This window comes from Choristoneura fumiferana, chromosome 29 (assembly GCF_025370935.1).
Source record: "Choristoneura fumiferana chromosome 29, NRCan_CFum_1, whole genome shotgun sequence".
In the NCBI taxonomy this organism is placed as follows: domain Eukaryota; kingdom Metazoa; phylum Arthropoda; class Insecta; order Lepidoptera; family Tortricidae; genus Choristoneura; species Choristoneura fumiferana.
The window spans coordinates 600810-628487 of record NC_133500.1 but is presented as its reverse complement, the minus strand read 5'-3'; the positions used below and the strand labels follow the sequence as shown (position 1 = coordinate 628487).

At 36.7% G+C, this 27678-nt stretch overlaps 1 protein-coding gene and 1 long non-coding RNA gene across 2 annotated transcripts in view; one reads left to right on the top strand and one right to left on the bottom strand.

Annotated features, from left to right (window-relative positions):
• The window catches only part of LOC141444286 (uncharacterized), a 145171-nt gene that overhangs the window by 4760 nt on the left and 112733 nt on the right, over positions 1–27678 (top strand). The gene's annotated exons all lie outside the window — the stretch shown is intronic.
• LOC141444231 (uncharacterized) lies at positions 14185–15440 on the bottom strand. Its single transcript, XR_012453146.1, has 2 exons — positions 15151–15440; positions 14185–14384 (listed from the first exon to the last, which is right to left on the bottom strand). It is a non-coding gene; the product is annotated as an uncharacterized lncRNA (long non-coding RNA).

Genomic DNA, 27678 nt, shown 5'->3' with positions numbered 1-27678 from the left:
ACGTGTAGGTATGTGTAGTAGAAGGAAAAAAAATGGCGACGGTGATGAGTTGATGATACCCTTAGGTACAAACTGTTAAAACTGTTAGACAGAACTGAACAGTAATTACATATGTACTTTAAACATGTATAAAGAAAACATAAATGTTTATTTCCTTTCTCTACTTATATTTTGAGTTCTTATAAGAGCAAAATCTTGAATCTGTTTTTTTTTATTCCATTGGATGGCAAACGAGCAAGTGGGTCTCCTGATGGTAAGAGATCACCACCGCCCATAGACACCTGCAATTATGCATATTTACTGAATGAAAATAAAATAACAACATAATTGTCAATAAATATCTTTTACTTTATGATAAAAATAGTAACGTGTCCGTCGTGAGATGATTCTTTTTTTTATTTTATAATTATACAAGGCGGCAACATAAAAATATCAAAAACAAACGAAACGCACTTCCGGACGAACGGTTGCGTTCAGTGCCAGACAGGAAGCTATTTTATTAATTTGTATCCCGTGTAATATTGATGCTATAACGTCAAGTTTAATTCACGTCACGTTGGTGTTCAAGTTTAGTATTACTTATTAGTAGGGAGACGGTAATGTAAAGTACACCTAACGTGCCGGTTTAAAAAAGAAAGTTTGCAATATATAAAGAAAACTATTAAATTAACTACTTACGTCCGCTTCGAACTCACAGAATAAATCTTTGCAGCCCAAGCATTTGGAAAATCAGCAGCACTGGGAAACCTTTTCGCAGTGAATATCGTTACGACTCCTTTGTAACAACAGGGATATTGTTTGTTATTTAGTGTGAGAAGGTTTCATAGCAGGTTACGCAGTAGGTACATTCACTATCCAAACTTAGGCTATACAGTCATCTGCATTAATATCTCCACAGCGGAGCGTGCAAAAATATCTGACACGTTCTACCGCCCCTAGAAATAGAGTCGTATCAGATATATGCACGCTTTGTGTCAGATATTGGTGCTGGTGACTGTATCTACCAACTGCCTCACGGAGTCACGGAATCACGTATTATTTGTGAGTCATCGAACCGACCTTCCCAGGCCTATTTAGTAACGGTAGCGATACATACCAATATCACAAGTCAGCACAACATAATGATGGCTATTAAACTCAACAGTTAAAATCTAAATAAATTTCTTTGTTTTCTGTATTGATTTTAATTAAATATTGATAGGTACGGTCTTCTGCATTAATATCTGCCACAGCGGAGCGTGCAAAAATCTAAGGTTCTACCGGCCCTATAGAGTCGTACCATCGACTTTATAATCTTTATAAACCATTATAAAGTCGTACAGATCTATTGAATGAGGATAAGTTTGTTTTTATCTTGCTTTCATAATTAGCTTGAGTGAACTTCACTTCACTTTATTATTATTATATAATACCACATGCCACAGTATAATATAAAACCACGAACATCCCACAGATGAATCAATATCCGTTGCACATCATTAATATTCCATAAGTGTACGCACAATGTAAATAGTACTAAAACCATTGTTTTGCTAAGCTAGCTACCCTGGAATTTTAGCGTTAGTCATTCCAACAGCTGCGAATTGACCATGCACACTTTGTGGTGTCTGAAAGAATTTGATCATTAAATGTAGTAATTAATCCGGACTAAGCTAAGGCGACAGGCCAAAAGTCCGGACATGTCCGGATAAAACTAGTAAAGGTCGTCATTGTGTTCACGCACAGCGGTGAAATATTTATAAAGCACCTACTCTACAATAAGTCTACTTTTAGGTTTCGGTACATAATACTAAACGGACGTTATCAAATCAAATGTACAAGTATGACCTATTACATAGAGCTATAAGGTGGTCGTTAATTGAGGTTTTTTCGTTCACTTTTTACACGTTGCGTGTTCACGTTATTAAATAACTGGGATCTCAAAAAAACCTATAACAAGTTATGGTGAAAAAACTGTAGGAACTGATTTTATGTGCTTTCAATGTGTAAGTTTGTAAATACATTTTTCCGCTTTTATCCGCCAAATAAAGCTAATAGTAGCGCTACCGCAATGAGCAATAGGCGATCCATGTTCCCCTTGGTAACGCCATAACTTAAAAGCGACTTTACCGATTCAATGTATCTTTTTTTTTAAGTTTTCTTAAACTTTGCAGAACTTTGAATTTTGCTTTGTTCTTTCTTACGGAAAAAAAATTAAGAAAATTGCTCAAAAAAATTATAAAAATTAGGAAAACTTAACAGCTTAACTTAAAAAACAACAACTGAAAAATTAACAGCACTTATAAACTTTCTTCGTCAACATTACAATCATCCCCCGAGTGACACCGGACGACCGCCGTGCTGCCGGGCCATGGATGCGCAGAGTTCCACAGCCTGGCTGCAAAACGGCGATGAAGAGGAACACCCTGGGGTTTTTAGTGGGCACACCGTCTCCTTCTGGGGCGGGAATCCCACATACCCACCGGCCTCCCCGGGCCGGTGGCATTCATAAAGGATTTTCCCTAGTCCAAAAAAAAAAAAGGATTAACGACTTGAAATTTAGCGCGGGTTTTTTATGTAACCGAACGATGTAATTTTTGGGAATTGCCAGAGGAATTTTTGCGAAACAAATTGCTTCAATTCAATTGCTAGGCCCCAATAGTTAACACTTGCGAAGTCGATGGTACGAGTACAGGTTAAGTTAGTAATATTAAACGGTAGACGGTAGGTTTTTTTATGTCAATAAATGTTGTGAGTTTGAGTTTGAGATAGTGATTCGACTTATCTGTTGCTTAACCTGGGGCAGAGCAGACAGCATGGCATCCCGAACATGTTGATGAGACCCTTTATCAGCTTCGTCAACTAATTAACCTTTCACTTAAATATTTCTTAGTAAGTAGTCCACTCTAGTCCACTATACATAGTAGTATAGTAGTGATGAGATGACATATGGATCCGAGACGTGGTGCTTCACTATTATTAGGCCTTATAAATAGGTTCATGTTGCTCAGCGAGTTATGGAGAGGGCCAAACGCTAAACCTAGGCTAAACTCTCATTCTGAAAGGAAACTTGCCTTGCAGTGGGACGTATAAAGGTCGAGATGATGATGATACATGCACTGGAATCTTCTCAAATTGGGAAATGGAAAACCATTTCGAGATAAATGCTTTCTAAATCGTTTCCCGCAGTTATTTAATTCTAATTACAACATAATAATTATAATACCTACTTAAAAGATATTTGTTCTGTAAATGTTTTGTTTTAAACAATTAACTTCGTTGCTGCAGGGGTATAATATATATCTGTGAACTGTTTTTGTGCGCCGTTATGATGTAATGTACATAGATGTCAATGCGTGAATAATAAGGAATATCCTTCATTTGACTTTGAAAAACTACGACGTAAATAGACGGTCCAAATTGTACTTTTCACAATTTATGCGTGGATTATGCTACGAAATTCGATTTGCACCCGCAACCTGACATTTGCAGCAATAAATGTCATAGTTGAGTTCATTCTTGACAGATTAACACTTCACCACAGATAATAATAAAATAATGCTGGTTCTCAACATACGCATACAGATCACATTTATGAAATAGCATTGGTGTGGCAAAACTAGATTAAAAACTATGACAACATCACCAAAATAGTTTCAAACTAATTAAAAAAAGTAGTAATTGACTTTTTTCTACAAAAAAAGTATGTAATAAGTATGTCTAAAAATATATCATGCTTTTTTATATACTTATTACATATTTTTTTGTAGATCTCGATTGTTGTAAGAAGAAGTTAATGTCTCAGTGCTAGTGAAGTTTCTTGGTAACCACGGGTATTGCCACAGCACGCGTCTCGTGTTGCATTGCAGCGCGCCACTCTGGCGCAACCGCAGCTGTCATTAATCGCGCGTGCGCCTTGCTTGTTTTGAATACGAAGCTTTTACTTAGATATTTGTTTCCGAAGATTCTGTGGTTCGTTGCTGCACGGCTACTACGAAACTCGAACGATGTGTTCATGCATATCTATATAATTATAAATTTTTAGTTTTATTGATTTAATTTGATTGATTTTTAAATTTTTACTTTTATACCTATAAATAAAAAAATATATAGAAACTTTTGTTTGAGACTGATGGTACCTGATTGCCTTGGTCTACGACGATTTTACTTGGTGTATAAAACATTGCCTGTAGAAATTAAGTCACTCAAACACACAAAAATTTTGTCAGCTCTGAAAAAGATTGTTATCGAGTTATGTCCCTAAATATTATAATTTTAACTGTGAGTTATTAAGTGAAATGTATCTAGCTACATCCACTGGGTAAAATTGTATTGATACTATCTGTATTGCATAACATCAGCATGTACCTTATACATACAATTTATGGCTTTATTAAATAAATAAAAAATACTTTGTGCACTAGAGCATAAAAAGTCATTTTATGTCGCCTAGATCCAGCATAAACACGAACTTTACGAGCATGAGTCATTTTTAACAAAATTTTGAGAAAAATTAATCCTGCTTAGTTTAGGAGTTTTCGGCGGTGAGATTGACACTGACACCAACAACCGGCGCCGGGGCTCCTGCCGCCTGACACACATACCTACTTGCAGCTCGATTGCGTGGTAATCGGTTTTATTGCGGCGCGTATTAAAGCTTATCGATTAATTTTAAATGATCAACAAATCGCGATATCTTTTAACGATTTCCTAAAAAAACTGAAAAGAGCTTAAATAAATTGCGATTTATGTGGCACGATGTTTGCGACAGTTGTTCGCAAAAATCCTTATAAGGTTTGAAAAGTATTTATAAATATGAGAAATTAAATGGCAACACGTGAAACATACCGTCTACGCTTATTATTAAATAACATCAAACCATTCTAAATATTTCCGTCAGACTACTCAAAGTGCCGGTGCATATCTCAGATGAGATATATATAGTTAGGTATGTACTACTTACTGCTTTATAGCATAATGAACACTATTATGTCTCTATATTAAGTATGTATAATGACTATCCTTGTCTCAATTATGATAATGCGGAAACTCCACTACAATCCATACTAATTTATAAATGCGAAAATAATTATATCTTTTGTTTGCTACTGTTTCATGCTTAACTGATGGACTGATAGGTGAAAATTAGGCGTGGAAGTAGTTTCAGATACCCTATATGACCCTGTACCACTACAGTGATATAGGGTACTTAGTTTTGATTCCACAAAATTTCATGATTCCCGCGGGATAGCAATTATCGAATTATTCGCAGATGAAGTCGAGTTCAAGGCCAGTAAATTATATACAAATGTTTAGGTAAAAATATTTTTGTTTGTCCAAACATAAAAAAACATTGAAAGTAAAATTAAAAGTTGTAGCAATTGATAAACGAAGACTGAGTCGGACTCGCGCGCCGAGGGTACAGTAATCGATTTCCAATATGACTGAAAATATAACAACAACAGATTTTCACTATGGGATCCGCTTTAGAACATCATTCATTATTGATCAAAAACGAGAATCATCGAAATCAGTTTTCAGCTGGCGAACATACTGTACTGATGAACATTGAGCACAAAAAAGTATAAGCAATACTGTCAGATTGAGAACCCTTTTTGACAGGTTATTGTCTGTTTTTTTTATTCAAATGGATGGCATACGAGCAAGTGGGTCTCCTGATGGTAAGAGATCACCACTGCCCATAAACATCTGCAACACCAGAGGTATTGCAGATGCGTTGCCAACCTAGAGGCCTAAGATGGGATACCTCAAGTGCCAGTAATTTCACCGGCTGTCTTACTCGCAAACACAACAGTGCAAGCACTGCTACTTCACGGCAGGATTAGCGAGCAAGATGGTGGTAGCAATCCGGGTGGACCTTGCACAAGGTCCTACCACCTGCAAAACCTGCTGTACCAACGGCAGGCGAAAAAACTTACTATTATGGACAACCTTTCGCATATATCTCTCAACGTCATTCTAAAACATGATAAATAAATAAATAAATATCACGGGACAATTCACACCAATTGACCTAGTCCCAAAGTAAGCTTAGCAAAGCTTGTGTTATGATGATATACTTAACAAGTTTTATTGTCTTGGGTTACTACAAACAGCCAATACTTTGAAAGTTTGTAGGTACTAAGAGCAAATGATAAACAAGTGCATCGGACAAAATATATCCTCCTGGGCCCTGACTTTGTTTAACAGACGTAGTACTTAAGGCATACCTTCCGCCGCCTAACTTTACCTAAAAGTTCATTGCCACGACTAGTACCACAAAAACTATAAAGGTAATAATTTCAATAATTGAATAGGCACTATACCGTTAAGCGATTCGAACACAATCCGGGAGTAACGTAAAGACGTCTCATAAAAGATGTATCTCAAAAATGCGTGAAAACTGAGTATTAAGTAATGAACTTTTAGGCAGATTTATATGGCGCGTGGTATATACGTGGTTCACCAGCTTTTTTATTTTGGACATTATTTGAAAATTCATACTTCAAATTCTTATTCAAATAACAATTTGTACTTTACAAAGTACATTCGGCAGTTATTCATAGTGTTAAATTGGTCCTTCATAAAGTACGCGAGGGCCCACGAGGATATACATCATCAATGTTCGTTTTTCCGCCTGCCGTTGGAACAGAGTATAGTTTATTATAGTAGAGAGAGATGTAGAGGATATTGTTATTAAACAAAGTTTCTTAAAACGTCCTTGATGAGCTACGTGCTGTTGAAACGTGCCCGGCAACAGGGCATATCTCGAGTTTATAGGTACGTGGGTGACCCGTTTATTTCAATATGTATGACTCTCAGGAGTACCTAGCTAGCCTTAAACTTGTTTACGCTCGTATCGGGTGTATAAATAAAACAATGCGAGATTTTTGGAATTAACTTTATTAAAGGGTTTAAATTATAAAACTAGTTTAATAACTTATAAAAAAATTATGGCCAGCTTATAGGAAAGCCGCGGAGAGAGATACAGAAAGAAGGCATAGATAGACAACAGGTTTTGTATCACATTGATAAATAATGTTGCCAATTTATAAGTAAATAGGTACCTATTTTTGTCTATGTTTACGTTTTTAATATTTCAAAGTTATGGGTGAAATTAATTATAATCTATTTCTTTACAGTAATTGTAGTTTATATAAATTTCTTTTATGTTCATTATTGAACACTAGGGCATCGATCAAGGCGTCCCAACAATGTTTAAAAGTGTACTCGCTGGACTTGCTGAATTGCCTTGAATTATCTCTTGAATTGTGTTTAAACCCTGACTGTAGTATAATTTTAATTCTGTTTCTAGAATTTTTTTATAGGAAATACGTTCCACTTCTAGGAAGTTATATCTTATTAATGGTTGAGCTGCATCCCGAGACGGAGGACGGAGAACCATTAATCACACTCGGGCTGACTAATACAAACTTTAATTTTAATATGAGGTGTGACTTAACAATGTAAAAAATGCACAATCCGGTTATCAGTAAAATAATGGTAATCATCAGGTTGGCCAACATGCAAAACGTAACAGTGAATTTAACTGGCTGGAAAAAAAAGAAGTTGTATTCTTTTTCTCGTGAATTGGCTGAAATTAAATTTTGGAACGAAGCGCTGGTTAAAGAATAATAGGCGTGTTTTACTTGTAATTATGATAATTTTCCTTTTTACTCATATAGTCGTGTTTTAATAGTCGAGAAACTGGTTGATTGTGTAAGAATTGTATGAAATTGCACAGGATTGTAAGTAGCTCATTTCCCTGCAATGCCGGAAAGCAAGCTATCGCTTTTAAACATCAGTTAAATCTACATCAGTGGTTATTTAACCTCCTTTTCTGCCTCGAGGGGTGAAGTGAAAGATTCAGTGACTTATAAATACGCCATACCTATTTTGTTACGGTAAATATTTGTGTAATAACGTGGAATCAAAAAATAGATACTACTGTTCCGTTTCTGTTTGACCATTTATTCACAAATACGTAGAAGTAGGTACGACGAGAACGAAGAACAGATAACCGTTGGGGGAGAAAAGTCCTCGAGTGGCGACCACGAACCGGAAGACGAAGCGTTGGCAGGCCTCCCACCAGGTGGACTGACGACATCGTTAGAGTAGCGGGAAACCGGTGGATGCAAGTGGCGAGCTGTCGTTCATTGTGGCGTTCTAAGGGGGAGGCCTTTGTCCAGCAGTGGACGTCTTCCGGCTGATGATGAGGTACGACGAGAGTTAGGTACTATCAGCAAAATAAGTGGTCTATCAATTTTTAAACAGGTTCCTATCAAATGATATGTCGCTAAAGTTGAACTTTCAAGTTGACAGACGCGCCTATTGGCATTATTGTTTTATGACATGCAAACGATTATCAACTTTAGTAATAAACGATTATAAATAGTAGTAGAGCATAGACGCCACAGACACAGAAATAACTTTTTAAATATTAAAAAAAAGACTTGCGTAGGTACAGTCACCAGCACCAATATGTGACACAGCAAAACGTGCATAAATATCTGATACGTCTCTATTTCTAGGGCCGGAAGGACGTGTCAGATATTTTTGCACGCTCCGCTGTGGCAGATATTAATGCAGGTGAATGTACAAGCCACTACAGCGCAGTATAAGTAATTAATCATCGTCCCAGCCTTATACGTGCCATTGGTCTGGGCACAGGCCTTCTTTCATAATGAGAGGGCTTGGCCTCTAAATCCCACGCAGACTGAGTGCGGATTGGGAACACACTCTTACAAACCAATGTTTCCTTGCGATGTTTTCCTTCACCGTAAAGCTCGTAGTAAATTTCAAATGTTTCGCACATGGATTTCGAAAAGCTCTGTGATGCGTGCCAGGATATAAACCCACGATCCTCTGCTTGAGAGACCATCATCATAGATCAAACTATTCGACCAGCACGCTTTCAGGAATAAGAAATAATAACTACAGAGATAAAATTTACGAAAATCATGAACTCTGGTGTAGGTTATTTATTAAATTTTGTTTGCCGTTTAAGTATTAATCCTTAATTCGATGTGCCTTTAAGCGAGCATCACACGATCATACAATCCACTGAGTGTGTGATCCCGGCTTAACGCGGCTGAATAGCTCGAGACTGCGACCGTTGTGCTAGATAGACTGTCTATTGACGGATCAAGGTTGAGTCCGGTCCGTTTGGCGCCAACGTGTGACTTGCTTAGATTGGCAGTACTGACATGTGTTTTCATTTTGCAGTCTCTCTAGCTGGCTGTTTACTGTTAGTACTGTTTTAGGGCCGTATCATTAAACGAGTCTGCGATCGTTGTGCCAGATCAGTGGTTTAGTTTCAAATGTTTGATCCGTATGAATGAAAATTAATTAATTATTTGTAAAGTGCCGTATTAACCTTCTTAGAAATCTCTTTTAAAGGAGCACAAACAAAACACTACGCGTTCGATTTCGCTTTTCAAAAACCTTACATAATTTGTCAACCTCGTATCTTAATGCCTTTACATTGGTTCAAAACCAACCTTATGGCAAAGAGTCAGTGTTGTTTTTGTAACATCACTAAGTGCGGTTGGTACGAGGGATCGAGATGGTAGCTACCGCGCTTGCGCGCGCCACAGACGGTGTCTAGACGGGGAGGTCTTTTATCACTCCGCATTGTGCCAACATAATAATAATAATTATACATACGACCAGTTAACTCTGAACTTGGGCTTCCGAAATTGAATTTAGACGGTTGTTAAGACGGTTGTTCATCCTCCGAGCAACACAATCGTCCACAATTGTTCTGGCAGCTTGATGAACGGTTGTGTTGCTCTGAGTATGAACTTGGGTTGAGATCGAAACGGGTCAGCGTAGTGTGGTGGTGGTATCAGTTGGGTTCGTATGATTTGTGTGTGTTCTCACAGGGTCGAGTTGTAGGAGCTGCATGAACACACATTTGTTGCATAGATGTAGATATTGCAAGGTCGGTAATTGCTTATACTCGTAGTTCATTCATTGATATGAGTCACGCCTGATTCAATAAATTATTCAAAAACTTATTCTTTTGGACCTTCGTTCTTGTGAATATTATAACTAATAGTTAGGTAAGTCCATGATTACGTTAGGAATACCTCGAAGTTTTATTTATTTAGCAACTAGCCTGTTGCCTCCGTCCTTACTCCGTCCGCCTAGAATTAGTTTATCGCTATCCCGCGGGAATTATGCATTTTTCCGACATAAAATCTATCCCATGTCCTTCCCCAGAACTCAAACTATCTGTGTACCGAATTTCATCTTAATCGGTTCAGCGGTTTAGACGTGATTGAGTAACAAACATCCAAACATCCAAATATCTTCATAGACTTTCACATTTATAATATTTAGTAAAATAGTAAGATTATAATATTAGTGGGATGATTCGTATTAAATTAAGGGCCTGCAGGGCTACTACGAAACTCGAAACTCGAAGTTCGTATCGTACCATCCCTCTCGCTCTCGTATTAAATAGCATAAGTGTCAGAGGGACCGCACGACACGAACTTTGAATTTCGTAGTAGCCCTGCTGGCTTGGCTGCAGTGGTTGTGCCGAAAGTGCCAATGCAGTGTGTATTGGCGGAGTGCCAAGGTATAGCTTCCGAGAGAGACCCACTGTGTACAAACCGTGTACTTTCATGGCGCTTCTGAATGAAGGCTCATGATTTTCCTGTGAGCGTTTTTGCTGTATTACATTTACCTGTAGCAGCTCATCATCATATCAGCCGTAGGACGTCCACTGTTGGCCATAGGCAAAAATAAAGTTGTGTTAAATACTTGTGATGTATACATGTCATTTAATAATATTGTAAATCTGTTTTAAAAAAAATATATATACCTCGTTGAGTTTCTTGCCGATTCTTCTCAGCAGAGGTTTTTCCGAACCGGTGGTAGATTTTTTTGACATTCATAAGTGCTTGTTGTAGCCTAAATTGGATAAAGATATTTTGACTTTGACTTTGACTTTGAGGCCTCCTTCATAGACCTCCAGTTACTTCGGTTGGCCGCGGCCTGCATCCACCGTGAACCTGCGGCTATGTATTGTATTGTAAATTCATTATTGTAATTAACAAACACACACACAAACATCACGCCTGTATGCCAAAATGGGGTAGGCAGAGCACACGAAAGCACGAAACTTACCGCTTCGGAGCCACTTTTAGCAATTTTAGGTTTAAAGTTTGACAAAACGAGCCTGTCGCCTACGGTAGACCTTAGTAGTCCTTAGTCGCCTCTTACGACATCCACGGAAGAAATGGAGAGGTGTAATTCTAACCCGACACCACATGGGTTTAACAAATAACAAAATAATAATATGTAAAAAAGCGAACTTATCCCTTAAAGGGATCGCTTCCAGTTAACCTTTGACCGATTGCCAGGATATCAGAAAAAGGCTTTCACCAGGTCATCCGTCCATTTCGTTAGGCATTTTTGTAGGTACAGCAGCTGTAACAGAAAAATGTAAAAGCGATAATTTTGTTTACCTTCAGTGGAAGAAAAAAACAACCCGTGTGTATGTACGGCAAAAACCAAGCCCCTATGCCTTTTTAAGATTCAACAGACTGTAAACAATGGGTATTTTTTGCTTTTTTGTAAGTTAGGTATTGGCCGCAAAAAAAAGAACTACCGGTTTTTTTCGTACTGGCTGAAATGCCTAATATCTGTCGCCAGTCGCCAGTCGCATGCGGGTGATAAGGCCACAGATAAAGCAAACGTCTTGCCATAGAGCAGGGGTGATTTTATTGCCTTGGGTGTGGATAGATTGTTTACAGGGCTGACAAAATACAAAAAGTGGAAACAAAGAGTTCATTGTGTTGTGTGGGATTTTTATGGCCATTGCCGCGAAAAAAAAAATCAATTTTAACTTTCATTGAAGCCTTTATAACAGAATCGAAATCATCAAAATGTTTTAGACCTATTATGGTCTAATTATTTTTTTATCTTATGTAGAGACATTAATCATCGAAAGTATTGAAGATGAAATAAAATAAAAACCTGTGACAGGACATGTAGTTAAAAGAGAAGATAAATTTGCAATAAACGATGTTTTCATGAGAGCATGACCGAATCGAATCAAAATACAGTAAATATATCACTCACAATTTTATTACTGGCCTCAAAGACCGCTGTAAATGTCAAGTTCCAAATTTAAAAATTAATTCGTCCAAGGGTTGTTCAGCTGTCAAACTAATAAACGATCACTAATGGCGGGAAAAGTTTACGATTCCATCTTCAACTCTGGCAATGACTACATAAAGTTTAAGTTTCAGTGGAGCTGATTGATAATTGCTCTGGTATTGATGCATAGCCTGTAAGATTCTCCGAAAGACGTCGTTGTTCTTGCTTGATGTTGGTACTTGTTTTTTTGTACAGTTTATTATATCGGCGCCTCGGTAAAATTGAGTTAAGCCAAGCTACGCACGCACGACCAACTTATCGACTATGATTATGTCTCTACCATCGAACATTAACGGCATGTTTTTTTTAAGTTTCATATTTTTCACTTGCCATTTTTAGTTTATAAAGTAATTTTAGTTCTTAAAGTAGGTTAAGTTGGAATATTGTAGAAAAAAAGTTAATTTAACGAAGAAAAGCAACATTGTCAACATTTTTGATCTACGTGAGAATATTTTATGCAGACAATGTAATTGTCAGCGTGGTTGTTACTCTTTTATGTCGTGATAAATTCGCATTAATTACGCTGATTATTATTGAAGTATAAAGCCAACTAGCACTTTCATTTTTAAATTAATTGGCAGCTTCATAATATATTGTACGTAGCCTTGTGCTGAGAAAATATCATTAGAATTTTTGGAAATTAAACTCTTTGACAAGCCGTGTTTTCTTTTTTATTGCCTTGATAATGAACTATGCTGTTTTTTATTATTATTAGTCAGTTTTTTTTGGGCTTAAACTCGTGACCCTTGCGTATTTTAAGTCTAAAGAACAAATGAACAGAAAAAAATTAAGTACCTATCGAGTGTACAACAGTCGTCACCTGTTTTAATATCTGCCGAAGCGGAGCATCCAAAAACATCTGATGTGTCCCGGCCCTAGAAATAGAGTCGTAGGTATCAGATATTTATGCACGCTGTGTTGTGTGAGACATTAGCGCTGGTTACTGTACTTTATAATAAAAATAAAGGACAAATTGATCATTGAATAAAAAATTAAAATATGTTGAAAATTGAAATAATTTCAGAAATAACAAAATTGGTGATTCGCGTCTAGTTCTCTGTTACTGTTATAAAAAAAACCGGAATTCGAGAGGTTCAAGTTTGTAGTGGTGACAACCCTAGTAACCCTCTGCCTGCAGTTTGGGATAGGTCGGCGGTCGATACCGCTCACCATTACGACAACACGCAGTTTACGTGTAATACGGCTGTTATTTCTTCTTATCCAATAAGAAGAGACGTTAAAGACATGCTACAAATTACCCTGAAATTGGGGAGAATTGTCACCTGTTGGGGGATATTGGAGTTTTAAACATGTAACTGTCGATACAGTATCTGTGCACCACCAGCACTATATTAACCTTAATGAGTTATTATAGTTTTAGTAGGTAAGTATATAAAGCGTTACAAAATATACAAGTTGTTCTCAACCCGGAATCAAATCAATCCGGAATATAAAAAAATAGGATGAGTTCGTTTGACTTCTTAGATTTTTTTATTGAATTATGAATAGGCTATAAAATTGTCTACTGCACCTGTACCAATGTGAGTGCAGTGCACTTCAGCCACATAGAAAGTATATTTTACGGTATGTAAGGTAAATGTACCTTATTACGGTATATTAAGGCGTTTCCTACTTTGACTGCGGATTTTAAAAAAAATACGAAGATTCTAGATGTAGTAACTATTTTATTTTAGGGATATGTCTTTTAAGATGGATGTAGGATATTATTTTACTTCGTAGCTTTTAATTTATAGAAATAAACGTTATTTCGCTAAACCCTTCGTTTGTCCCTTATTCCGTGATAAAATTTGGCTCTGGACTTAATTCCGGGAGTCGTTGTACGTAATTCCGTGCTATCTTTAAAGTTCACATTGTTCAAGCATCTATCAAGATAGTTGACTTAAAATACTTTTTTTAAATGATGATTATAATCACGTAATAAAAAAAAATTGTATTGCGTGAATTGGAGGAATTGGAATTGGAGGGGGAAATTTATTATACTCTACTTAGGTAATCTAAATTAAAATGACAAAATGAAAAACATGCTTAGTTAAATTTATTGATTCAACTTAATAATTTGAATATATCAAATAATAAAATAACTTCTAGAACAAAAACAAAATTAGATTTTGTTTGATAATCATATTAAAGTATGATAGTCACTGTCCCATCATTTACATCTTAACGACTTTTGAAGTATTTCGGCGTATATATTGGATGAAGCCATTTTTTACCTGAAAAAGGTAACAATATATTATTATATGTATTATATGTATTATACCCATGCAAATTTCAGCTTTCAAGTACTAATGATCACTGAGCTAAACCGTGGACGGACGGACAAACGGACATGGTGGATAAGGGTTTCTAGTTGACTAAGGAAGCCTAAAAACAGAATGGACCCCTCCCCATAGTTTATTTTTATTTTTTCATAATACCGGAATAAGGGACATTGGTACAAAAGTCGTGTACATAATTACGGGGGTCCAAAAAAATGGTTATAATAAATAAAAAAACAAGATTTTTTTTAATAGATTGGAAGATAATATAACAATTATACTCATAAAATCGAAATAAATAACCTTTGTGCTCTGATTTTATAAAATAAAACAAATTTAATATCGATGCCAAACTCCATTATTTCGGACGTATGACTTAACGAGTATACATTTCGTTCTCAATTATAACACTCAAATTTAAAAAAAACCATGTACCGTAATTACGTCACAATAATCTGCAGTCCTTACTTAACTTATTCACATCAAACATATGAATAAATTTAATCCTAGATAGAAACAAAAGATTAAAACATTTCGGACTGACTTTCCCTTATTCCGTGATACTCACGCAATTAGGTACATCGCGTCAGATTGGTGTACATAATTACGGGAGCGAGTATTTTACTTTAAATATGCTTTCAGTTAACTTGAAAAGGTGATAAATACGTCTATTAATAACTATAAAACAACAGTGATACAAATTTTGTATAAATAAACTTACCAGTATCACAGCAAATCCTTACGAAGTTCCGCTGCCACGTTACGCTCACTGACAACACGCCCGTACCGAACTACTGCGGGGTTGCGACGGACGCGTTTGAAAGTGCCTCACGGCTTTAAAAGATATTACATAAATTCAAAAATCGTGTTTTTCGGTTGTATTTAAGCTATAGTTAATGAAGTATTGCATTAAGTTATGATTTTACTGATTGTTTCCTTATTTTACGACAAAAACCAAAATATCACGGCATAATGTACTATCCCGGAATAGTGTACCTTTACCTTAGTGGATTCTTTGCTAAAGCTAACTAATAATAGTTTTAATTAGTATGAGAACCTCCGTTTTACTATTTGGGTCAATCAACTATTTTACCGACACTTTGGGCGTCTACTGCCTTACCAAAATTGTCTCTGGCGTTACCAAAAAATCGTACTTCCAACAAGATATTACACGGTTTAATAGGTTGAACTTAAGTAGGATGGCATGTATTCATGTACACCATCTATTAAATTACAGAAAAAACATGTTTACTTACAAAAATCTGCAATTTTTTGAAAAATGTCGCGGACAGATTAGTGTCGGTAAAAAAGTTGATTGACCCATTTACTCATAGTGAAGAAACCAAAAGAAAGATGACAAATAAATATTATTATTATTATTATAGAAACCACGATAAGAAAACCTACAAAATAAGTAGAATTCTACTGTATTACAACGGGATTAGAACTTATACATGTGCCGTAATTTCGTGGTTAGTCAGTCGTACCATATGGCGGCGTGCGTACACGTATTGACTGATTTATTGCTAAACGCCCTACTCTATTAAGTACTTCACTTGGGGAAACTAAACGCAATTTGTGTTTACAATCTTAACTGAGCGATTGTAGTAGGTATGTACAATACCGCGTCCATAATATTAAACGCATAAAAATCAGAATTGAATACTTACTACTGCCTCAACGACACGTAAATAACGATGAAGTTTAATTCCAAAAACAATCGAATAGGGTGTTTATTTAAAAAATAAAAAGTGAAATTGGAATATTATCGCCTGCAAGCAACAACTTTTTACTGCAAAATGGCGCGCTATTCTTTTCGGTTTAAAAAGTTAACAACTCTTTGTTGTCTGTGGTCCGTGAGAATGCAACATCGATTTTTCGCGCCAAAGTGTTTTCGATCGCGTGGGAAAGGGGGGTGGTTTAATAAGTTTATTTGCCTATAGATTTATGTCTTTGTAAGTGGGCATTTGGTGGAAAATTACTTTATTAAAAGAGTAACTCGTTGAAAAAATAAAAGTGCGCGATGTTCGATAATCAGAAACACAACATCTTTTGTTCCACGATTAATTCACGGTAGAATATTTTGTGTTTTGAGGCTTAAAAGAGTTTTCAGGGTTCCGTCTGTCTGTCCGTCCGTCCGCGGCTTTACTCAGGGGCTATCAATGCTAGAAAGCTGTAATTTTTCACGGATATATATAAAAACTATGCCGACAAAATAGTACAATAAACAATTTAAAAAAAATTTTTTTAGGGTACCTCCCATAGATGTAAAGTGGGGGTGATTTTTTTTTCTCATCCAACCCTATAGTGTGGGGTATCGTTGAATAGGTCTTTTTAAACCATTAGGGGGTAGCTAAAATATTTTTTTGATTCAGTGATTTATTTTCGAAATATTCAACTTTAACGTGCAAATTTTCATTAAAATCGAGCGCCCCCCCATCCCCCTCTAAACCGACGGGTGGTAAAATTGAAAAAATCAGGATGATAGTAAGTACTTATATCAAACTTACAAGGAATACTATAACGGTTAAGTTTGCTTGAAAATTATTAGTACGTAGTTTAAAAGTAAATATCAGCCTAAGGTATAAAATTTGCCTAAACTTGGAAGATTCCGTATGGAATCATTAGAAAAATATTACTTAATTTTTTCGTAATGGCTACGGAGCCCTATTTTGGGCATGTCCGACACGCTCTTGGCCGATTTTTATATACCTGAAACCCACCGTAAGACGCCACGTGATAGAAAGACAGAAGGATATGGCAAAGCTATAAGTTTCCTTGTAATTCGTTCAAATAATTCAAATTTCAGAGCAAAATAACGGATGTAGTATCGAAGAATAAAATAACATCCATTAAGTATTTGTTTACGCTCCACGCACAAATCTCGGCTAATCAAACAAATTAGTAGCAAAACAAAGCGTCAGATATGAGAGCTCTGCGCAGACGCATTAGTGAAGCCCGAAACTATCGATTATCGATACACTCAATACTCTACACTCGTCACGCAGACGGCGGTAAAGTAAGGGACTCTCCTCGTCTATGAACGCTAAGTCTCGCTATCGATTTTTTATCGGTTTAACATTAATTTTCTGTTTTCTTATATCACATCACATTAGACTTTACCCGCTGTTTCGCACGTGTAATTCATTAGATCCGTCCTTCAGTAGTATTTCACTAAATTACATCAGGGTTTTCATTGACATTGCATTAAAAATAATCGTCCCTAATTTCATGATTCTTGCCCAGCGGTTGGAATCACGAGATTTGCTCCCGGTATTCGCATCACATCAAGACTGTAGCCTCTAAAAAAATTTTAACTTGACTTTAATCAACCATAAAGCTTAATGACATTGAATTAAATCAATTACTTTGCTCACCCGCGACCAAAATGACAAAACCCCTCTGATGATATTGACAGGTGACACTATACCGGACGTACAATACCGACATGATATTTTGTGACACGCCCACAGAAACTCTTGTCAGTTTGACACCAGTACACGAAATATCGGGTCGGTATTTCCATGTCGGTATTATCCGTGCCGGTAAATAGTGTCACTCATATTGACAAAACTACACCGTAATTCAATGATTTGACATTAAAGTTTTCGCGAAGGCTGCTATTGCCGAAATATCGATATTTACCAATCAAGCTGCATCACTAGCCTTTAGTTTAGACAACGCCGCGAATAGCGGGGTTATCGACCGCCAACAAATAGCCTACCTGCTCGATACTTCCGGAATACAACTACTTGAAACTCACCAATACTTTGGGGGTAAAGATGGATTTTATCTCACTGCCGTTCGCACGCATGGCTTTTTATTGTAGGTATCTTAGCGACTAATTTTTCACAATAGACCTTGTAAATAGGCTCAGAGTTGCTCAGCAAGCTACGGAGAGGGCTACGCTCGGGGTTTCTCTACGATTTTGGATCAAAAATGAGGAGATACGTAGAAGAACGGAGTCATCGACATAGACAAACGAATTGGGATGTCCCAATTTTAAACAACGTATAATAAACCGTAAACCATTTGGAGAAATAGGCCTTGTGAAGCGTTTTCAGAAATCAGATTAAAAACATATGATAAACTGAATTAAATAAACAAAATTTAAGTAATAACCTTCATTTGACCCCTGCAGTGTCCCGTCACAAAGGCACAGTTTCAAATGTTACTGTCCTGCTTATAATAGCAAAGTGTGACAAAGATAGAACTTCAATCACATGATGCGCACCCGGCTATAAACAGTTGTCATTTATCGTAAAGTCCAAAATGTATTCGAGTATTTCTAATGTATTTTTACAAATTAAATTATTAAATTACTGCGTTACAAGTAAATATAAAATAATTTAAATGTCAGGTTTTAATAAAAAAATAACTATTTACTATCACACCATTAAACAAACATAGGAATAATCGAAGCTCAAAGAAAAGAAATAAATAAAACTATTTGTCATGATTCATTTAGGACCCTAATTATGTTATGTACGACCTGATTTTTTCTAGGCAATGGAACGTGGCTGTCACACTGTGACGTCATCCAGCGTATTTCTTAAAAAAAAATATAAAAAAGTAAATACTCATCCAAATTCAAAATCGAAGAAAATAGTATCTTAAAATATCCTATTCTTTCCAAAAATAAAATAAATACTTTAGGTTTTTTTTTTGGTGCATCCCAATTAGCTGAAATGGCAATGGGCAGGCCATATAGCACGGAGAACAGGTAGCCGTTGGGGCTGGTTATAAAAAGGGTATGTTGGAGTCCATACACATTAATCGTCACGACGTAATATTTGCCATTATTATTTTTCTGGAAAACTATAAATAATTCCTGATTGTTATAAAATAAACCTAACCTAACCTTTAGAGTTCTACAGGATGGCCATTTCAAAGTTCCTGAAAAATGTATGGCAATTTTTTATGTCTAGAAAAAAAAGATTTATTGCAAATGATCATTATGACAAACATTACATTATGGCTTCCAATGTTATGGATCGCGAACGGATGCGTATGAAAACATGACGCTTGAAGTTGCAGGAACAGATATTTAATGGCGTATTACGAGTATGCGAGAAATCATACTAAACGTGATCGTATTAAGCTAGTTTTACTATAGTATTAAAACTTAATGCGCTAAACCAATTTCTTATTCTATTATGTCGACAGTACTACTTCTCTTTCACATGCATAAAATAATTCAATATCCACCTCTAAAACATAACTTACACATAAAACAGATGATGCACAAATAGCCGCAGCCGCCGGCAGCTATAAACAGGCGAGGCGGGGGCGCAATCGATATGTCATTGAACTTGAACCGTAATTAGGGTGCGACGCGCCCTTGAGCCGGCGTTTTGTGGGCGAAGAAACGTAAGTATTTTACTTCCTGTGTAGTTGGCTAATGTAGTTTGTTAAGGAAGTAGCAGAGATGACACCCTTCTCATATGTTCACACAATACTTATAGATTACGAAGCCGGATGGACAGTTCCACTAGCGTTTCGCACTATACGAGTAAAATGGTAGATAAATAATCTCACAATAATGTTAATTGTAATAAAGAACCTCAATTTACGCAATGTAGGTAAGTTTTTATTGTTTTCTATTGTTTGTCGCTCCAACTATTTTCAATCATATAGATTATATTTTCGTAACTCAGCTTTTCAAATCCGTCATTTTGATAGCCAACCTCGAGGTTATTGAAAAATAGCTCTGAACGCTTCTACTAGCACACACATACACACTTTGTTCTTTTTGTCCCGTTATGAAACGCATATATTGTAATTTTTATGACTTCACACGAGTCTAGTCTAGACACTAACTGGGTGGGTGGCTTTTCTACGCTTCATTTCCGTTACGCTAATAAATAACATTGAATATGTTCAATAATAACATTGTTTAACATTGGATGTGTTAAATAATATCATCATGACATGAAAACTCTGTCTAAGTATGTAATTATCTATATTACATTGTTTATATTCTCAAACAGAATGTATACATTGTAATCTTAATTTAATTAAATTAAACTCGTACCGTGCGGCGAATGAATCCGTCATTTGTTGTGACGTGCGCTCCCACGACTAGCTGTCACGGCTCAATTAAGGATTGCTTAAGTATTTAATGCAGTCACGAGTCGTTACGAGGTGCCACTCGCCAGTCTGTTGTAAGTTATGCACTTTTTCTGAGTGAGAACAAACGTTGGTTTTAGGTATTGCACCCCATAAAGTTATGTCCTATAAATCCTACTAATATTATAGACTAGCGTTCAACCACGGCTTTGCACGTGTTAAGTCTAGTAGTTGAATTGAAATTCCGGGATTTCGCAAAATCCCGTGGGAACTCCCAAAAATTACATCTTAGACTTCATTAAAAAATGTTGCATTAAAAAAAATCCGCACCGAATTTTATGTCTCCAATCTAGCGGTTGATATTTTGAGATTTAATTCCGTTTTCATGGCAATTATTGAATAGAAAATAGCCTAGGTTGTGTTATTCCTGAAACACAGGAATTTTCCTGGTTCAGGGTAATGTGTATTATTTGTCCCTTTTAATAAGTGTAGCCCATAAGTTTGTAAACATTGTATTTTTATGAAAGATGAATAAATATATTATTATTCCAGCCAGACTCCAATTATCAACATACAAAATTACATCCAAACCCGTTTTAGTGTGAAGAAGTAACGGTGTTTACGTTGACGCATGCATTTAATACATTAAGGGGCTGTTTCACCATCCATTGATTAGTGTTAACTGACGGTTAAATGTGATGCCGTCTCCGTCTATTCGAACAAAACAGAGACAGCATCACATTTAACCGTCAGTTAACACTAATCAATGGATGGTGGAACAGCCCCTTAATTACAATAAAATACCCAAAAAATCCTAGGGCTGTATGGAGCGCTGTCTATACTAAAAGTGTCCGAATAAATAAAATAAACACGGTTGGTTCCTATAACCCGTGTTATTTTGGCATACAAGATTTAGTTGGGACTTTTTTCCCGGACATTATATCCAATATGTCGTTATAACTGGTGTCACTGTAAATAAACGAATTTGACTGTAATCATAAATAAATATCATGGGACACTTAACACCCATTGACCTAGTCTCAACTAAGCAAAGCTTGTGTACCACGGTAGTATTATTACTTAGTTATTCTGTGCTTGTACTATGGATACTAGGCAACGGATTAACATACTTATATAGATAAATACATACTAAAATACATATTAAACATCCAAGACCCTAAATCAAACATTCGTATTATTCATACAAATATCTGCCCCCGCCGGGAACCGAACCCGGGACCTCAAGCTTCGTGGTCAGGCTCTCTTACCAAAGCCATCCGGTCGTCGCAATAAGCAAGCTTAAAGCGCCTGTGACGGACACGACATGGAGTACATCATCATCATCATCATTATCATTATCACTATAACCTAACGAACCTAACCAACAAAAAGTTGGAAAACCCCCGACTTTGTCACTTTAAAGTTCAATACCTCAAAAACGGCTAAACCGATTTTAATGAACTGTCTAAGAACCATCGCTAGAAAACCTGAGTTCAAATAAAAAACACCGCATTGAAATCGGTCCACCCGTTCAAGAGCTACGGTGCCTCAGACATACAGACACACATAGCGGTCCAACTTATAACACCCCTCTTTTTGCGTCGGGGGTTAAAAATACCGAGATAGTCGTTGCCTACTTTACAAAAGAAACATCTGACTTATCAGTATCAAGTCGGTCGTCCAAACATACTATTGTGTTGAGAATGATTCACGTCCGTAGCACACGTGTCGTGTCCGGACATACTCTCGTTAAGCTTCTTATGCTTATCTAATACAATACCTACAAGCTTTGTTTGCTGACTGTACATTTTGTACAGTACCGAGATTGTCACTGCTAGATTATTCTATTTAGGGGCTGTTTCACCACCCATTGATTGATTTTATTTGACGGATAAATGTGACGCCGTCTCCGTCTATTTGGACAAAACAAACAGGGACGGCATCACATTTATACGTCAGATAAATTTAATCAATGGATATAGTGTTTACCCGGCTTCGCTCGTACGCATAGGTTATAGGTAATAAGATAGGTACAGTAGATGAATTGAAATTACGGGATTTTACAAAATTCCCGTGGGAATTCTCAAAAATCATATTACATTGGTTCACATCTCGGTCTATATACGTCCCACAGCAGGGCACAGGCCTCCTCTCATAATGAGAGGGCTTGAGATGTAGTTCACACGCGATCCCAGTGCGGATTGGATTTTTTTTTATGGAATTGATAACCTCCTCCTTTTTTGAAGTCGGTTAAAAAATTAAGACTTTTTCACTTTTCTTATCGGCTATGCTATAAGAGCTACCTTAATAACAAATTTCAAATTTCTAGGACTAAATACCCCCTAAAACCCCCCTAGGACCCTATAAATTTGATTCACGGCAATTTGTATGGAAAAACCATGATTTGTATGAAAAATATGATGACTGTATCTTTTGATTGTATTGACTTAGCCTAGCTTGATTCCACGCGTTCTTGAGAAAAAAGATCTTGTCAAACGAACGGACGGTCCGACGGACGATTTACAACAAGTATATTTTATTTTTCAGGCACCCCTAAATCATTATTTACATTGGATAAGCCACGGTTGAAAAGGAAAGTATTTAATCATTAATCAATTAACTAAATAATCCGACCCAACTGATAATTATCAGGCAATAATTAACAACATGCACGGTGTTCGCACGTCACAACTCGCACGCATCTTGAGGGATAATTAAATTGTGGTACCCTTGGCTGTACCTACTACGGGTACACACGAAGTAAAAATGTAAAAAATGCTAGCTTAGAAATAGCTCTTTCTTATAAATTAGAGTGTACTTTTTGTTGCCTGTCTTAAATTGTCATCCGAACTACTAAATCCGTACCAAATTTCAAGTCGATGCCATAACTGTTAAAGAGTAGGTACTATCTTGACGATCGGTCACGGAGACGGTCCTGGTCCAAATAAGAAATTTAATTACTAGTCTAATTGTAAGTATTGTCACCGGACTTAGGTAGTTGTCTCACCGCCGGCGAGGAAACGATTGGCTATCGACTATTTTCTCGCTCAAGAAACGAACAAAAGATATAAGATCCTGTGTGAGTAAAAGAGACATATGTATTAATAGTTGATCGCTGGCGGTTCACACTGTCGGCGAGAACTCGCTTTACATCTTTTGTCGCAGCGACAAGAGCTATAAAACTCGCTGAGCTATAAAACTAGCTCGGCCATACTCGCTCAGCGCTATTAGCTTGGCGGCCGCCCGGCTCGAGCGAGTGGAGCGAGTAATCTCGCTTTTCACTGCTCGCCCACTCGTTTCTAGTTACTCGCTCTGCTCGCTTCTCGCTCATCGTCGGGGGTGGGACAAGTGCCTAACATAACATAAAGAGTCATGTGCGGGTAAACGTATACGCAGTGGGTAAGTGTACGCAATCACATACATTTTGGACTGAAATGTATGGGATTGTGTACACTTACCCAATGCGGACGTTTACCCCACATGACTCAATACGCTAAATTTCAGCTCAACGGATACCAGGAAGTACCTAGAGTCGAAAAATGTGCGAAATTTGAAACCACAACTCATAAACAAAGCTATATACGAGGATTGAAAATTAAGTAAAAGCTTGTAAAAACTAATTTCGTTTATCTCGGGCGTTAATAATGATTTTGTGGCCGCCAGCCTCCGGACGGAGTTCGGTAAAGAGTTTCATCACTACAGTACATCGCTGAACAAACAATGTAGGTGTTGTTTGTGGGATGACTTAGCACGGGCTTGTTAGGCCCGAAGAGATGGGAGTACAGTCAAGGGCATAAATATCTTTATAGCCAAAGCGTCATAAAAATACCGGGTGTGGCCTATAACACGAGCAAATAGTTAAAACATGATCGTACTCAGTCTGAACGACGTTAGTTCAACGACTTTTAAACATAATGAAGTTTTTAGATTTTCTCTTTTTCATACAAATTAAATAATGCTATCAATGTCTCTAGGACCAATGGGCGCCTAGAGACCAATTAACGTCGCCTGTCATGCTCGAACATCAAACATTTTGCTTTACATTGCTTCTTCAAATAAACTTTAAAGTGTAATAGAAATAAAAAACCTTTTTTTTAATAACTTTTATATTTGTTTATTTTATTTATCGAGACTAAGAATACACATATTAAGAAAAAATAACCATAAATAAGACTTAACTAAGTATATTATTTTTAAAAGTCGCTGAACTAATGTCGTTCAGTTTGACGATTACGATCTATGTTTTACTTGTTCACTCCTGTTAAGGGCCACACCCGTTATATCGACTTAAATGGTTAGTAACATAAAGGTGTATAGATATTTTTAACGCCTTGGTAACTTACATTATATTTATGCCCTTCACTGTACCTACTGGCCGAATGTAAATTTCAAATAAAGAACAAAGAAAAAGATTTGCTAAAGGAAGTGTTATTTTCACTTGTTTCATAGTAGGTACTGGGACGCCGTTTTAGTTTGATTTTTTAGGGTTCCGTAGCCAAAATGGCAAAAACGGAACCCTTATAGTTTCGCCATGTCTGTCTGTCTGTCTGTCTGTCCGTCCGCGGCTTTTCTCAGGGACTATTAATGCTAGAAAGCTGTAATTTTGCACGAATAAATATGTTAACTATGCCGACAAAATGGTTCAATAAAAAATTCAAAAACAATTTTTTTTAGTGTACCTCCCATAGACGTAAAGTGGGGGTGATTTTTTTTTCTCATCCAACCTTGTAGCGTGGGGTATCGTTGGATAGGTCTTTTAAAACCAATAGGGGGTTGCTAAAACGATTTTTCGATTCAGTGATCTGTTTGCAAAATATTCCACTTTAAAGTGCAAATTTTCATTAAAATCGAGCGTCCCCCCTCTTAAATCTAAACCGGTGGGTGGGTGGTTAATTTGAAAATTCAGAATGGTAGTAAGTATATCAAACTTACAAGGAAAACTATAACGGTTAAGTTTTCTTGAAAATTATTAGTAGTTTAAGAGTAAATAGCAGCCTAAGGTATAAAATATACCTAAACTTGGAATATTCCGTACAAAATGCGAAATCCTTAGAATATTTTACTTATTTTTTTCGTAATGGCTACGGAACCCTATTTCGGGCGTGTCCGACACGCTCTTGGCCGGTTTTTCAACGTAAACCATTTCATGTGACCTTGGAATCATCATCATCGTCATCTCGGCCTGTATACGTCCGCCCCACTGCAGGACACAGGACTTCTGTCAATACGAGATGGCTTGGGCCGTAGTTGCCACGCGGGCCCAATGCAGATTGAGAACTTCACACACACACTTAAATTTCTTCGCTAGTGTGCGCAGGTTTCCTCACGATGATTTCCTTCACCATAAATGTAATTATGTCTCGTGACAATTAATTAATCTGGTACTGAAATTCTGGTGGTCCAGCCTGGATCGTCTCCGCAGTATGGGACTTCTCAACGGTTATTGGTATCGACTTAAAATTCGGTGCAAAAATGTAGTCTGTACCCACAAGCAACAAAAAGTACAGCCAAACTAAAAAAATATTTAATAAGTAGTTAATTTACTATTTTTCCACGTACCGCAGAATCTACGACACTTTTAAACCAGTAAACAACGTCACCAGTAGATTACTGCACATTAAAGTATTCGCTTACTGCATTATGCAACGGACTTAGGTATGCCATCAGGTATGCCTGGGTGTGTGGGAACAAAGCGGGCCCAAGGTGGTACTTATTGTGAAGTATAAAACATATAAAAAATAGTCAAATGCCGTATTATATATTCAAAATTAAGACTACAAATGGTACAACAGTCAGTAAACACGGAAATACAATACTATGTTAGTCGTAAATAAAAAAATAAGCATTGAAGAAGGTACGTGACTAACAGGAGACTCGTCTATGTATGTTAAATAACCTAACCAACGAAAAGTTGGAAAGCCTCCGGCTTTGTCACTTCAAAGTTCAATATCTCAAAAACGGCTAAATTGATTTTTATGAAACATGTAAAAAAACCATCGCTAGAGAACCTGATTTCAAATAAAAAAAACGCATTCATATCGGTCCACCCGTTTAAGAGCTACGATGCCACAGACAGACACACAGACACACATAGCGGTCAAACTTATAACACCCCTCTTTTTGCGTGGGGGGGTTAAAAATAAGTCAGGACTTACGAGGTTAAACGCTCGACAATCTTGCATGCAATTACTGCATCCTGCGAGGATATTTATTTGTTTTCTCAGATAATAACGGCATAGGGAATATGTTTCATCTTTTTTGAAATATACTCTGGTGTAGGCATATATACTATGTTACGGAAAAATGTTTTATTATATTTAAGCTAGAGAGTGATAGATGCTTTTTAGGGTTCCGTACCTCAAAGGGAAAAAGGAACCCTTACAAGATCTTTCGTTGTCCATCCATATATATGGTTTACTGCTTCGTGAATTTCGTGATACATATTCACGGATTCTCTTTAACGCGTGGAGGTATCTGCTTGAAATTGATATTTAAAACTCAAGTTTTTTTTAATACAAAATCTTCTGGAGGAATCAAAAGTAATCAAAACCTATAGGGCTATCCCATTGATGGGATCATAAAATGAAATCAAAAATCACAAAAAATGCTTTTAAGTACGCAATTCTTAACGGTTATCAGGAATTAGGTACAGGTACAATTTAATAATGGTCAAAATGAATAATATTTCGTTTCGCGCGATTACTCGTGGGTCGAGCAGAGTTCAAAAGGCTTCCTTATTTCATAATCATGCGATTTGTGTTACTTAACCAATAAAAATGAGGCCTGAATAGATGGACGATAAAAACTAGACAATAGCGAACAATTTTAACAATACCGCCCACATTTCACACTTGATTGCTTTTTTGCTAAGTATTACGTAACTTATAGCTAATAAAAAGATATGAGTTTAAGAACCAAGACTTCAAATTCAAACCGACAGTTTAGCACGTGAATATAAGAAAGCTGTGGTAGTTTAGCGGTTTGCCGTTTGACCCATGGCCTCAAGCAGGGGATCGTGGATTCAATTCCAGGCTCGCACCTCTTGAGTTATTCGGAATTCATGTCCTAAATATTACACTTATAATTTAACTACGGGCGTAAGTAGGTGTATCTTTGATTTTACGTTGATAGAGTCACAATAAACTTACCTATCCTATACGAGTACGCCATACAATATTTA